The sequence below is a fragment of the Asparagus officinalis genome, chromosome 1 (assembly GCF_001876935.1).
Source record: "Asparagus officinalis chromosome 1, Aspof.V1, whole genome shotgun sequence".
Classification (NCBI taxonomy): domain Eukaryota; kingdom Viridiplantae; phylum Streptophyta; class Magnoliopsida; order Asparagales; family Asparagaceae; genus Asparagus; species Asparagus officinalis.
Window position 1 is genome coordinate 1,501,463 of NC_033794.1, and position 14,649 is coordinate 1,516,111.

General features: G+C 34.3%; 1 pseudogene; it reads right to left on the reverse strand.

Annotated features, from left to right (window-relative positions):
- On the reverse strand, positions 845 to 2,404 carry LOC109829054 (annotated as a pseudogene).

Below are 14,649 nucleotides of genomic sequence, written 5' to 3' on the forward strand. Positions count from 1 at the left end.
ATAATCTTCAGTATCAAACTATGTTATATCCGATGGTCTTCCTTGTCTTTCACCTTGAAATAGTTCGGCTGTTTATAACAGTTGATCGAGACTTCATCTGTGTATACAGATCTACAAAACACATCTATGGAAACAGATCCACAGAAGAAATGTAACAAAAAGTAGGATTAGTTTTTTTTTTCACTTTCTTAAAAAGATTGCAACATGATTTTAAACTCAGGACATCATATTACAGAACATTTTTTATCTAGAAAGTAGTAGTCGAATTAATGTAAGTGGCCTTTCTTCTAGAGGCTCTTGACAGTTTCACAGAGTCATTGTTTCAGAGAAGTTAAATGGATCCCTAGGTCTTTACTTTTCTGTGCTGTAAACTCGTACACTTTCTTTGGAGGGTTAACCTCATCTGAACATCTGCAGTTTTATATCTCCATGTGGATTATTTAATAAAGTTTGTTTAAAAAATTAAAAACAAGAACAGGAGGGGGAAAATACAGTACATATGAATATTCAATACCAGGACCTGTTGTCCAATGAGATCTGAACCTAGAGCGATCACTTTGATATCATTTTAAAGTTTTGATGTTGTGATGAGGGTTGAGACAATATGTAGCGCGAGTAAACTTTGTTCCTCCTTTCCACATTTTTTTTGAGGTAAGTCTATTCCACATTGTGAGGTGGTGTTCTTAGTTACTTGATCGCTATCCACACCACTATAATTCAGATTACTAACTTATCCAGATTATTGCAGTGTTTGCTGTGTCAAGAACATGCTATCCGTAGGATGCACCAACCCTTTTGATTCATGCATTATTTATGTTTGAAAAATTTGTTCATGTAAAACTGCTTACTTGGTAGGCAAAGGGTTCTGCAGGATAAGCCTGGGGAGGATGCTGACCACATCGCAGGGATGAAGCATGCTCTCTGCAGAAGAGGACCTCCCTCTTGCTGTGGGTGACTCGCAGACCGGCACATTTGCAGCCGGCGCATCCCTGGCGTCGACGTAGGCCTGAACCACATTCGTGTCGGTCTTGGCTGAGCCTGTTAGATACTTCATTATATGGTCGGTGCTAGCATTGATCGTTGGCTGGAATAGTGGGCCCAGTGTTATGACTGGATTTATAACTACAGTTCAACTCCACTCCATCTATTCTGCCACCATCTCCGCGTAGCAGCACCTGTTCTGCATGCATATAATAGTTGGGTTTTTTTCTTCACATACACACCCCCTACTACATACCCCTTGGACCGAACTTATAGGCTTATAGCCTAGAAAGAAAAAGAGAAAACAATCATATATGTTTGTGACACTCCACTCCACCTATTACTCTCCGTCTCCGCGTAGCAGTACCTGTTCTGCGTGCATATAATAGTTGGGTTTTTTTCCCTCTTCACATACACACTCCCTACTACATATCCCTCGGAACCAACTTATAGGCTTATAGCCTAGAAAGAAAAAGGGAAAACAATCATATATGATTGACCTTGGTGCTTTTGCAAGACTCAAGATCACTCCAGTAGGACTCATCAATGATTGATTAGGATCACGTTTTGGGTCCATATAAACTGTTCCAAGACGCCAACACAACGTGATACACATTAGCATCTGCAGCAGTACACACAATGTTCTCTGTCTCAATCACTAAATCCCTAATTTCTCCTACATTACAAAATTCTTACACAAATCAGTCTTTTTTCTCTAAAATGAGTTAACATAATGATTGAAAAATGATACTTACTGGTCATCTGTGACTGGAGAGGCAGCGTGGAAAACGCCATTGCAGCCATCAATGGCCAATCAGAGACCGCTAGTCAAGGAGGTTGGCTTTGAGAGGATAAGTCTCTCTGCTGCTCCTTTCAGTGCTCTCAAATGAGAGTGCTTTGCAACATCTTTTTAAAAGAAAATAAATGAAGAGTAGAATTAATTAACCCATTTATATTGTGTAATCTGTAACATATATACATATAAATGCATAGTCTGTTACCGGGATTTCTGAGGGTCCCTTTAACAGTGTACCCTTTCTCAAGGAGAAGCTTCACAAGCCAAGATGCAATGAACCCTCCAGCGTCGGTCACAATAACCATCTCCCCCACCACCTTTCATGCAGATCAATGTCTTGAACCGACCCTTCTAATTTCTTCATCTGCAGCAGTAAACACAGTGTTCTCTGGCTCAATCACTAAATCCCTATTTTCTCCTACATTACAAAATTCTTACACAAATCACTCTTTTTGCTCTAAAATGAGTTAACATAACGATCAAAAAATAATACTTACTGGTCATCTGTGACTGGAGAGGCAGCGTGGAAAACGCCATTGCAGCCATCAATGGCCAAACAGAGACCGGTAGTCAAGGAGGTCGGCTTTGAGAGGATAAGTCTCTCTGCTGCTCCTTTCAGTGCTCTCAAATGAGAATGCTTTGCAACATCTTTTTTTAAAAGAAAAAAAATGAAGAGTAGAAATTGATTAACCTATTTATATTGTGTAATCCGTAACATATATACATAGAAATGCATAGTCTGTTACCGGGATCTCTGAGGGTCCCTTTAACAGTGTACCCTTTCTCAAGGAGAAGCCTCACAAGCCAAGATGCAATGAACCCTCCAGCGTCGGTCACAATAACCATCTCCCCCACCACCTTTCATGCAGATCAATTTCTTTAACTGACCCTTCTGATTTCTTGTCCCTTCAGAACCCGTTACAAGTTGAATTGGTGTAAGTACTTCATTAGCACATCAATTTCTTTAACTGACCCTTCTGATTTCTTACCCCTTCAGATCTATGCTTTCCATTACAGTTTGTATTGGCGTAAATACTTCGTTAGCAACCAAATCCTCGGTTTACTGCCTAAGTTTAAGCATCATTTTCTAATTTCAATACTAAATGCTTCTTTATCTTTGCAGCTTGGTTTTGTGCTTATTGCGCTGTCATGAAAATTTGATTTCTCACCCTTCATAGTTCTGATTAGATTTATTGCCATCCGAAATGACGGCGAGTTTGCGCAAAACAACATTTTGATCTATGCTACTTTTCTCATTCATGGATTTTTTTTCCATTGTGGATTCTTTCATTTACGATTTGAAAATAATAGGTATCCTTATGATAATATCCAAGGACCGAGTGAAGTCATCGCCAATACCTGATAGTTTGAAACTGAAGGTTATTTTTGCTTCTGGTGTTATGTTTTAGCAGTTACTTGGCATTGATGAGTGGCATCCTTTTTCTGACAATGAATAATACTGACTTCGCTGTAAGCATCTTATTTCCCTCGTTTTTGCTGCCTTTAATTTGTTCCATCTCTGTACTGTTTTGTGATGAGATATGTTAGTTTCTTATAATCAGTTACGGTTTCCTGTGCTCTATATTCTTCAAGGAAGTTCCTGTGTCTGTTAATTAAGGTATCTATTAATAACATGTTCAATTCTCATCTCTATGCAGGATAAATTTTGTGTACGATCAATTAGGCACGTTGAGGATGCAATGACCACTGCTTTGTACCTGCAAGTCAGTATTGTGAGCCAAACCCTCATTTTGCCACTCAATCTCGTGGTTGGTTCTTTGTTGAGTGACCTGGACTTTTCTTGGTCTCCACATTTCTCATTCCTCAGCTTGTAAGAGACTATATTCCTCATATTTCTTTTGCAAAATCGTGAATTATGTAACTAATGAAATTGTGAATTTTGGACCTCGAAATTATTTACCAATGGGTCAAAACGACTAAATATGATAAAAAATCGTGGGTTGTAGCTGATAAAATTATGAAGATTGGACTCCACATACCTATTTATCAATAGTTTGAAACGACTAAAAATGTGCAATAATCATGGGCTATATATAGCACGTAAATTTTGGTCTTCACCAAATTATTTGTTAATGGTCAGAACGACTAAAATTAGCAAAAATCATTGGTTATATAGCTCACGGAATCGTGCATTTTAGCCATTGAGAAACTAGTTGACAATAGGTCAATACAACTTAAAATGGCAAGAAATCGTGGATTATAGCTCAAGAAATTGTGAATTTTAGCCTCCGCGAATTTATTTGACAATGCGTCGAAACAACTCTAAATGACCAAAATTGTGGGTAATAGCTCACGTAATGGTGAATTTTAGCCTCTATTAAATTATTTGCTTACTGATCGAAATGACTTAAAATGACTAAAAATATTGGGTTGTAACTCATGATATCGTGAATTTTGGCCTTTGTGAAACTATTTGACACTGGGTTGAAACAACTAAAAATGGGTAAAAATCGTGGGTTTAGCTCATGAAATCATGTATTTTTGCCTCGACGAAATTTAATACCAAAAAGCCGAAATGATTAAAAATAGAAAATAATTGTGGGTTTTCGTTTAAGAAATTGTGAATTTTGGCCCAGTTGAAAATATTTGCTAACATGCCTAAACGTCTAAAAATGGCTATAAAACGTGGATTATAACCCATGAAATTAGGAATTTTGGCTATCGCGAAATTGTTTGACAACATTACGACTAAAAATGGCTAAAAATCATGAGTTATAGCTCACGAAACCGTTAATTTTGGCATCCGCTAAAATATTTGCAAATGGGTTAAAATAACTAAAAATAGCCAAAAATTGTGGGTTATAAATTGTGAATTCTGGCCATCGTTAAATTATTTGCCAACGGGTCAAAATGACTGAAAATGACAAGAAATCGTGGGTTATAGTCAAGGTTTTAAATGTCGGATGTCGGGTTCATGTCGGATGACTAAAATCCATGTCGGATAGCGAAAATCGGGGATATATCGGGGGACATTGACTAAATATCGGATTTTTATATCGGGTAGTGCGCATATGTATAATATCGTGTCCTAAATGTAATCTAAGCATTCATAAATTCAATATAAGCATACTTTATAGATTCTATAGACTAAACATATAAAAAAGTAAATAATATAAGGATTTAGGTTCATAAATTCTTTCTATCGGGTTCATAAGAAACCCTTAAACATGAGAACGAGTCAAAAGAGTTTGAGTATTTATCACTAAACCCAAACCCCATAACAAAAAATAGATCTTAAAAAAAGTACCATATCGGTCGATTTTTCAAAGCTAAAAAATAGTCCGATATGCCTGATATGACCCTGATATTTCCGATTTGGCCCTGAAAACCAACATACGAGTTGAAAACGTCTATGTCGTGTCGGTCAAACCCTCAAACCGATAAGTCGGCCGACATGTCGGACATGTCGGGCGACATTTAAAACCTTGGTTATAGTGCATGAGAACTTGATTTTTGGCCTCTTTGTAATTATATGTCAACGTATCGAAACGATTAAAAATGGCCACAAATCGTGGGTTGTAGCTCATGAAATTGTGAATTTAAGACAACGTGAAATTATTTGACAATGAGGCTGAAATAACTAAAAATGCCCAAATATTATGGATTATAGCTTATGAAATCATGAAATTGGGGCCTCTGTGAAACAATCTGTCAACTAATTGAACGACTAAAAATGACAAAACATCGTGGGTTTACATCTCATCAAAACATGAATTTTGGCCTCTGTAAAATTATTTACCAATGGGTTGAAAAGACTAAAAGTAGAAAAAATCATGGGCTATAGCTCATGAAATCTGAAATTTGGCCTCTATGAATTTTTTTTATCGATGGGTCTAAAAGACTAAAATAGTTGATGAAAGTTTGAATTATGCCTCTATGAAATTATTTTCCAATGGTTCGAACGAACTAAAATTGGCAAATAATTGTGGGTTATAGCGAAAAATATGAATTTTGGCCATCGCGAAATTATTTAATAATTGTTCAAAACGACTAAAACTAAAAAAATTATGCGTTATAACCCATGTAAGCATGAATTTTGCTTCTGCGAAAGTCTGTCATTTGGTCTAAATGACAAAATGAAAAAAAAATCATGAGTATTAGCTCATGAAATCGTTGAGTTATAGTCTATGAAATTGTAATTTTTAGCCTCCATGAAATTATGTGCCAATGGGTCGAAATAAAAAAGAGGACAAAATCGTGGGTTATAAGTCGTGAAATAGGAAATTTTGGCCGCCGCGAAAATTTTTAATAGTTGGTTGAAACGATTGAAAATGACCAAAAATCGCAAGTTATAGTCCATGAAATTCTAAATTTTAGCATCCGCGAAATTATGTGCTAATGGGTCGAAACGACTAAATTTAGCTAAAAATTGTGAGTTATAGCTCACGAAATCATGAATTTTAGCCATCATGAAACTATTTTATAATAGGCTAAAATAACTAAAAATGATCAAAAATCATGAATTTTGGCCTCCACAAAATTATTTGACAAGGATAAAAAAAATAAAACTAGCCAAAAATCGTGCGTTATAGCTCATGAAATTGTAAATTCTAGCCATTACAAAACTATTTGATAATGGGTCAAAATGACTAAAATCTCCAAAATTCGTGAGTTATAGGTCATGAAATAATGATTTTTTTCCTCAGTGAAATTTAATGATAACAGGTCGAAACGATTAAAAATGTCCAATAATTGTAGGTTTTAGCTCAAGAAATCGTGCATTTTAGCCTCGTGAAAATTATTTGCTAACGGGTTATAACGATTAAAAATGGCCCAAAGACATGGGTTATATAGACTTATAGCCTGAGTACCGCGATATTATTTGGCAACAAGCCAAAACAACTAAAAATGGCAAAAATTCGTGGATTATAGCTCACGAAATCGTGAATTTTGGCCTCCGAGGAATTATTTGTCAATGGTTCGAAACAAAAAAAATAGCCAAACTTCGTAGTCTATAGGTCATGAAATCATGATTTTTTCCCTCAACGAAATTGAGCACCAACGGGTCATAACGACTAAAAATGGTCAATAATCGTGGGTTTTAACTCCGGAAATTGTGAATTTTGGCCTCGCCAAAATTACTTGTCAAGAGGGCTAAACGATGAAAAAAGACAAAATGTGGGTTATTACCATGAAATTGTGAATTTTGGTTACCCCGAAACATTTGACAATGTCTTGAAACTAAAAATGGCCAAAAATCGTGGCTTATAGTCCACGAAATAGTAAATTTTGGCCTTCGTGAAATTCTGTGCCAATGGGTTGAAACGACTAAAATTAGTCAAAAATCGTGGGTAATAGCTTGCGAAATCGTTCATTTTAGCTACCGTGAAACTATTTGACAATGGGTCAAAACAACTACAAATGGTAAAAATAGTGGGTTATAGCTCAAGAAATTTTGAATTTTTGCAATGTGTCGAAACAAGTAAAAATAGCCAAAATTTGTGGGTAGTAGCTTACGAAAATTTGAATTTTGGACTCTGTGATACTATTTAACAATGGGTCGAAACGACTAAAAATGGTAAAAAAATATGGTTATAGCTCAAGAAATCTTGATTTTTAAGCATGTGAATTTTTTTTTCAATGCATCAAAATTAGTAAAAATGGCCAAAATTTATGGGTAATAGCTCACGTAATCGTGAATTTTGGCCTCAGCGAAGTTATTTGGCTACTAGTCAAAACGACGAAAATGCCAAAAATTGTGGGTTATAGCTCTCATGAAATCGTGAATTTTGGCCTTTGCGAAATTATTAGAGAAATCGAAACTAAAAATGACAAAAATCATGGGTTCATGAATTTTAGCCTCCGCAAAGTTATTTGGTTACGAGTCAAAACGACATAAAGGCCAAAAATCGTGGATTATAGCTCTAATGAAATCATGAATTTTGACACCTGTGAAATTATTTGAGAACTCGAAATGACTAAAAATTGCCAAAAAATGTGGGTTATAGCTCATGAAATTGTAAAATTTGACATTCGAGGAAATATTTGTCATTGGACTGAAGCCAAAAAAGCCCAAATTTCGTAGGTTACACATGTCATGAAATTGTGAATTTTTGCTTCAACGAAGTTTAATACCATGGGTCGAAATGACTAAAAATGATCAATAATCGTGGGTTTTAGCTTGAGAATTTATGAAAATTAGCCTTGTTGAATTCTTTTGCCACCGGGTCATGACACCTAAAAATAGCTTAAAATGTGGGTTATAGCCATGAAATTGTGAATTTCGGCTACTGTGAAATTATTTGTTCGGAGTTCGAGACGATTGATAATGGCTAAAAATCGTGTGTTACGGCTCACAAAATCATGAATTTTATAGCCTCTGAGAAATTACTTGTTAATGGGTCGAATCGAGAAAATGGTTAAAATTCGTGGGTTATAGGTCATGAAATCATGAAATATTGCCTCAACGAAATTGAATACTAGCGGGTCGTAACGACTAAAAATGACATAATCGGGGGTTTTTGCTCGAGAAATTGCGAATTTTGGTTTTGCCGGAATTATTTGCCAATAGATTGCCATGAAATTATTTGACAACGGGTCGAAACGATTAAAAATAGGCTAAATTTGTGGATTATAACTCAAGAAATCGTGAATTTTAGCCTCCGAGGAATTATTTGGTAATCGGTGGAAACAAAGAAAATGGCCAAAATCTGCAGTCTACAGGTCATGAAATCATGAATTTTTTTTGCCTTTGTGAAATTTAATACCATCGGGTCGATACAACTATTTACTAGCAGGTAGAAACAACTAAAAAGGCAAAAAATGTGGATTATAGCCCTTGACATTGTGAATATTGGCTCCCGCAAAATCTTTTGATAACGTGTTGAAACGAAGAAAAATGGCAAAAAATCATAGGTTATAGCTCACGAAATCATGAATTTTAGCCACTGAGAAATTATTTGCAAAGAGGTTGAAACGAAAAAATGGTCAAAATTGTGGATAATAGCTCATAAAATTAAGAATTTGGCCTCCGCAAAATTATTTACCTATTGGTTGATACGACTGAAAATGGCAAAAAATAGTGGGTTTATATAGCTCGCGAATTCGTGAATTTTGGCCCTCATGAAATTGTTGGATAACGGGTCGAAACGATTAAAAATGGCAAAAAAATCATGGTTTATAGCTCAAGAAATCATGAAAATTGAACTCCGCGAAATTATTCACTATTTGTTAAAAGCAACTAAAAATGGGTCAATAATCGTAGGTTATAATTCATGAAATTGTGATTTTTGCTCTCCGTGAAATTTTAACCATTGCGAATAATGGTCAATATCATGGGTTATAGCTTAGGAAATCGTGAATTTTAACCACCGCGAAATTAGTTGATAACGAGTCAAAACGACTAAAAATGGTCAAAAATCGTGGGTTATTGTTCATGAAATCTTGAATTTTGACCTTTGCGAAATCATTTAGCAATTGGTCAAAACGACTTAAAATGGCCAATATTCGTGACTTATAGCCCATTAAATTTTACTTTTTAGCTAATCGAAATAACTAAAAATGACCAAAAATCATGGGTTATAGCTCATGAAATTAGCAATTTTGACCGACGCAAAATACTTTAACAATGGGCCAAAATGTTTAAAAGTAGCCAAGAATCGTGGGTTATAGTTCGCGAAATTATAAATTTTGGCCTTTGGAAATTATGTGACAATGTGTTGAAATGACAAATTAACTAAAAATCATGAATTTTAATTCATGAAATTGTTAATTTTTGTTACCGCAAAACTATTTGACATAGGGTCGAAATGACTAAAAATAGTAAAAAGTTGTTGGTTATAACTAAAAAAATGTTGAATTTAGCCTTCACAAATTTATTTGGCTATGCGTCGAAACAACCAAAAATGGCCAAAAAAATTTTGGGTAATAGCTCGCATAATCGTGTATTTTTTCCTCTTTGAAATTATTTACTTACGTGCGAAATGAATAAAAAAGCCACAAATTGTGGGGTATGGCTCATGAAATCGTGAATTTTGACTTCCGTGAAATTATTTGACAATTGGTTGAAACGAATAAAAAAGGCAAAAATTATGGATTATAGCTCACAAAATCATAAATTTTGGCCTCTGAGAAATTATTTGCTAATTGGTCAAAACAAAATAAGGTAAAAGTTCATGGGTTATAACTCATGAAATCGTTAATTTTTGCCTCAGCGAAATTATTTATCATTAGTTCAAACGACTATAATGGGCAATAATCAGGGGTTATAACTCATGAAATCTTGAGTTTTCCCTCCGCGTAATTGTTTGCCAAGGGGTCAAAACGGCAATAATGGGTTATAGCCCATGAAATCATGAATTTGGCCACAAAATTATTTGACAGTAGGTCAAAATGACAAAAAATAGCCAAAAATTATGGGTTATAGCTCATGAAATCATAAACTTGGCTAACATAAAATTATTTCACAAAGGATCAAAACGACAAAAATAGCCAAAATTATGGGTTATATAGCTCACAAAATTGTGATTTTTGGCCAGTGAAATTATTTGCCAATTGCCAATGAGTTGAAACAACTAAAAATAACCACCAATTGCGGGTTATAGCTTCATAAAATCATAATTTTAGCATCAGCAAAATTATTTGCCAATAGATTTAAATGACTAAAAAGTACCAATAATCATGGTAATCACGGTTAGCTCCAGAAAACTTGAATTTTAGCACAGCGAAATTATTTGCAAAGGGATCAAAACGACTAAATTTGGTTCAAAAGGACAAAAAATGTCAATAATCATAGGTTATAGCTTATGAACTCGTGATTTTTTCCCTCCATGAAATTTTTTGTCAAGGGGTCAAAATGACTAAAAATGACCAAAAATCATTGGTTATTGGTAATAAAATCGTGAATTTTGGCTATCGCAATTTTATTTGGCAATGCTTCGAAATGATTGAAAATTGCCAAAAATTGTGATTTACAGCTCATGAAGTTGTAAATTTTGGCCTATGTGATATTATGTGCCAATGTGTCGAAATGATTAAAAATGTCTAAAAACCATGGTTTATAGCTTATGAAATCCATAATTTTGGCCTTTGCGAAATTATTTGCCAATAGGTCGAACTGCTGTCTAAACTGGCCAAAACTTAAGGTGTTATAGCTTACGAAATTGTAAATTTTTTCCACCGTAAAATTATTTAAGAATGGGTAGAAGTGACTGGAATTGACCACAAATTATGAGTTATAGTTTATGAAATCATGAAGTTTGGACTCCACAAAATTATGTACAATTGGTTCAAAGTGATTAAAAATGGCCAGTATTTGTGACTCATGAAATTATGATTTCCCCTATGTGAATCTTTTTATCGAGGGTTCGAAATAATTGAAAAAGGAAAGAATATGTGGATTATAGCTTCGGAGATCGTGAATTTTAGCCGCTGCAAATTAATCCACAAGTCAAATCGACTAAATATGGTAAAAATTTGTGGGTTATTGCTCCTAAAATTGTGAATTTTAGCATCTACGATATCATTTGGCAATGGGTCGAAATGACTAAAATGGCCAAAGATCGCGGGCTATAGCTCAGAATCGTGAAGTTTGGCCTCCGCGAAATTATTTGGCAATGCGTTAAGATGACTAAAAATGACAAAAAAATATGGGTTATAACTCATCAAATCATGAATTTTGGCTTCTTCAAAATTAGTTTTTTTTAGAAACTACCTTAACAATTGGGTAATTATACGGAAACCATATTTTATTTTCAATTTATACACAAACCACCTTTAAAGTAAGTTCTTTTATCATAAAACCACCTCGTAATCAAATTTTCACTAAAATATAAATTTTTTATCATAAAACCACCTCGTAGTCAAATTTTCACTAGAAAATAAAAAATAAGCTTAAAAATTCAAGTTCAAGGTGAGTGGGTTGTATCCTTACTAGAGCTAAACACTAAAAAAATGAGTCATGTACATTAAATGCGAGTTTTTAAGGGTAATTTTGGGTTTTAAGTGAAGAATTTGACTTGGAGGTAGTTGATTGCAACAAAAACTAACTTTAAAGGTAGTTTATCTATAAATTGAAAGGTAGTTTCCGTATAATTACTCTATTATAAAGATGGTTTATAGGGTGGAAAACTCTTAAAATTATTTGCCTACATATCAAAATTGCTAAAAGTGGTAAAAAACCATGGTTATAGCTCATGAAATAATAAATATTGACTCCGCAAAATTATTTTACCAATGGGTTGAAAGGACTAAAAGTGAAAAAAATTATGGGTTATAACTCATGAAAGCTGAATTTTATCATCTGCAAATTCTTTGTCAATGGGTTTAAAACAATTAAAAATATAAAAAAATATGAATTATATATAGCTCATGGAAATGTGAATTTTGGCTTTTGCGAAATTATTTACAAACGGTTCGAAATGACTAAAATGGTCAATAATTGTTGGTTATAGCCAAAGTAATCGTTAGTTTTAACCACGAAATTATTTAATAATAGTTTGTAGCGACTAAAAAAATGAAAAAAAAATCATGGGCTATTAACCATGAAATCGTGAAGTGTGGCCGCTACGAAATTATATGTCAATTGGTCTAAGCAATTAAAAATGGGAAAAAATTATAACTGATTAAATCGTGAACTTTGGACTCCGCGGAATTATTTGCTAATAGGTCAAAGCGACTAAAAATGGATAAAGATTATGAGTTATAGCTCAAAATCATTAAGTTTAGACTCTGCAAAACTTGTTCGAAACGACTAAAAGTTTCAAATAATCGTGACCTATGGCTTACAAAATCGTGAATTTTGACCTTCGCAAAATTATTTGACAATGATTAAACCCCTAAAATTAGTCAAAAATGGCGGGTTATAGCTCACAAAATCGTCAATTTTGGACCTTGTGAAATAATTTGACAATGGGTTGAATTGACTAAAAATGGTTGAAAATCGTGGATTAGCTCAAGGAGTCATGAATTTTAGCCTCCGCGAATTTATTTGGAAATGTGTCAAAAAACCTAAAAATGACCAAAATTTCTGGGTAATAGCTCACAAAATGTGAATTTTGGTCTGTGAAATTATTTGCTTATGAATCGATATGACTAAAAATGTCAAAAAATCGTGGGTGCTCATGAAATCGTGAATTTTTACCTAGCGAAATTATTTATCATTGGTTCAAATGATTAAAAATATCCGATAATCATGGGTTATAACTCATAAAATTTTGAGTTTCCCTGCGCAAAATTATTTGCTAAGGGGTCGAATTGATTAAAATGATAAAAAAATCGTAGGTTATTTGGCTAATGAAAAATTGTTTGACATAGGGTCAAAACGAAAAAAATTGGCCAAAAATTATGGGTTAGAGCTCTTAAAATCGTGAATTTTAACCTCCACAAAAATATTTGACGACGGGTTGAAGCGGCTAAAATTGATAAACAATTGTGGGGTATAGCTAAAAAAATCGTGATTTTTGGTCGTCGTGAAATTATTTGCCAACGGGTCAAAGCGACTAAAAATGATCACTAGTTGTGTTATAGCTCATTAAATCTTAAATTTTGGTGCGTCGGCTAAACTTTTTGCCAATGGGTCGAGGGGACTAAAAATGACAGAAAATCGTGGGCTACAGCACTAGAAAACATGAGTTTTATCCATTGCAAAATTATTTGCAAAGGGGTACGACCAAGGTTTTAAATAGCGGTTATCGGGGATTTATCGGACGGCCAAAATCCTTATCGGATAGCGGAAATCGGGGATATATCAGGGATAAGTAGTATTTATCGGAGTGATATACTGGATGATGTATATATATAATATGATAACTAAAAAATATAATCTAACCATACTTAATGAAATATAAACATACCAAAATGTAAATCATCATGTTTAGAATCACTAACCAATTATAGAAAGCAAAACTTGCATCTTGACCGCACGATGAAACTATTCGATTGCATAGCCTTACTTATCGGCCGATAATCCCGATAAAAAAACCTTACTTATCGGCCGATAAGTACCGATAACGCCGATAACTCCCCGATAACTTGCCAAAAACGATAACCGATTAAAAATCCAAGTTATCCTATCGGAGAGCTCCCAAATCCGATAACTCGGCCGATAATATCGGTTATCGGCCGATATTTAAAACAGTGGTGCACAGGTACTACTATTTAAATTTTGTACACATTATCATATATTAATATTTGCAATTTGTTCTTGATTGTATAATGGAAATTGTAATTAGAGTCTATATGTCAGTTTGAAGATGGATCGGTCATATACTTCTGTTGGGAAATGGTCTGCTTAAATTTCTTTATCATTTTGTAATTTGTATTGGGTTGGTGAAGTTTTGAGCTGTGGTAGTGTCAAGGTTTTAAATAGCGGTTATCGGGGATTTATCGGACGGCCAAAATCCTTATCGGATAGCAAAAATCGGGGATATATCAGGGATAAGTAGTATTTATCGGAGTGATATACTGGATGATGTATATATATAATATGATAACTAAAAAATATAATCTAACCATACTTAATGAAATATAAACATACCAAAATGTAAATCATCATGTTTAGAATCACTAACCAATTATAGAAAGCAAAACTTGCATCTTGACCGCACGATGAAACTATTCGATTGCATAGCCTTACTTATCGGCCGATAATCCCGATAAAAAAACCTTACTTATCGGCCGATAAGTACCGATAACGCCGATAACTCCCCGATAACTTGCCAAAAACGATAACCGATTAAAAATCCAAGTTATCCTATCGGAGAGCTCCCAAATCCGATAACTCGGCCGATAATATCGATTATCGGCCGATATTTAAAACAGTGGGTACGACTAAATTTGGTTCAAAGCGAGGTCAATAATTATGGGTTATAACTCATGAACTCATGATCTCTCTATGAATTTTTTTGTCAAGG